Below are 1,965 nucleotides of genomic sequence, written 5' to 3'. Positions count from 1 at the left end.
GGGGGGGTGACACCCAAATGACTGAGTAATTTGGGTGTCACCCCTCCAATGGTGTCACCCCCCTAGTGACGCCACTGGTGTCACCTAGAACTTGTGCTGCGAGTCTAAGGCCCCATTCACACTGAGCGACATCAAAATCGCGCGATTTTCCGCGCGATGTTATATGTGCGATATTGCGCGATGTTGCGCAACTTTTTCCTATTGGGCTGTATGCAATCAGGAGCAAAATCGCTCGAAATCCGCAGAAAAAAGGGTCATGTGGGAGCGACAAGCTACAGCGACGAGCTACAAGCGATATTGAGCGGCGAGATGTGAACAGCTCCATTGAAATGGATTGGAGAAGCTACATAGAGCGATATCGCTGCAAAAATCGCGCGATACCGCTGCAAAAATCGCGCGATACCGCGCGATAAATCGCTCAGGTTGTAGGCCCCAGTGTGAATGGGGCCTACAACCTGCCAGGAATGTGTGCAGCAAGTTAACAAGAATTACAATTTAACCCCGACACAAGTTTGTGGCAAGTTATCCTCGCTATCTGGGATGGTGACCAGGCGACCCATAGACATGAGATCGAAGTTCCTCCATCGGGCAGTTTCCTGGCTTGTGATGAGCCCGCACCATGTTCAGCTCTTCTCTAGGAATCATTTCCTGGATGGGATCAGTTCCAGCAAAAACCAGGGGACGTATTCAGTTCAGAAAATAGCAAGACAGGAAGTAGGAAGTCTTCTAGTCTACGGCTACATGCATGAGATGGGAGGACTGTAGGCACGTGGGGATATCTCTATGTGAACATTTCATAGTCAGCTCTAGACACCTTCCAACCCCGCAATGCAAACTTATACATTTAAAGTGCATAACCCAACATTACCCAGACTTACCCCCCCAAACTCCCCTCTACCGTGTTTCCCCGAAAATAAGACACTGTCTTATATTTTTTTTGGCTCAAAAAAACACACCAGGTCTTATTTTTGGGGTAGGTCTTCTTTTTTTTTTTTTTTATGTACAACAATCCAAACTTATTCATGTACAAAAATATGGTGATCAGGGCAATCAGCGGTGCCATACCTTTCCAAGAGCAATTTAGTAACCAATCACTGGCCAGAATGAGCGAAGCGCGCTTTCACTATGGATTCCTCACAGGCGGAGAGCATTTGGTATCACTCCGCCTGTGACAGGAGCCGGCACTATATAGGAGGCATCGGCTTATGCGGCTCTGCTCCCTCCGCTGCCGCCTCGCTTCCTCTAGCGCTGGCTTCGTTGGCACCGCTTATTCTCTCCTGCCTCTTTAAGTTCCCTCTTATGCCACCAGCAGCTCTGGGAATGGTCACAACTGGGTCTTATTTTCAGGGTAGGTCTTATATTTTAGCAATTCCCAAAAATAGTACTAGGTCTTATTTTCGGGGAAACAGGGTAGATCACGGCCCAGCATTACCCAGACATACCCCCCAAACTCCCCTTCCCACTCTATATTATGGCTTAGCATTGCCCAGATTTACCCCCCTCCCAGATCATGGTCCAGCATTAGCCAGATTTACCCCAAAACCCCCTCTTCCTGTCACTGTCTAGATCCCGGCATTGCCCAGATGTGGTGAAACTACAAATCCCATGATGCATCTCTCTCCGGTAGTCATGTCTGTGAGAATCTTGCAATGCCTCATGGGATTTGTAGTTCCACCACAGCTGGAGGGCCGGAGTTTGGCTACCCCTGGTGCAGACTGAAGGTAATTTATCAAAACTGGGGCAGCTGTGCACGGCAACCAATCAGCTTCTCTCTTTCATTTTCAAATCTTAACTGAACAAACTGAAGAGAGAAGCTGATTAGTTGACATGCAGAGCTGCTCCAGATTTGATAAATTTCCCCCCCCATGTGTTGTCGTCCCAAACAGGACGTTAGGAGCTCAATTAATTCAACAGGTATTTGTATGTAGTTTTGGTATTTTTTAAAAGGGATAAAACACGGGGGGG

The sequence above is a fragment of the Nanorana parkeri genome, unplaced genomic scaffold (genome assembly GCF_000935625.1).
Source record: "Nanorana parkeri isolate BGI_ZX_2015 unplaced genomic scaffold, ASM93562v1 scaffold1215, whole genome shotgun sequence".
In the NCBI taxonomy this organism is placed as follows: domain Eukaryota; kingdom Metazoa; phylum Chordata; class Amphibia; order Anura; family Dicroglossidae; genus Nanorana; species Nanorana parkeri.
Note: the sequence above shows the minus strand (reverse complement) of the source record.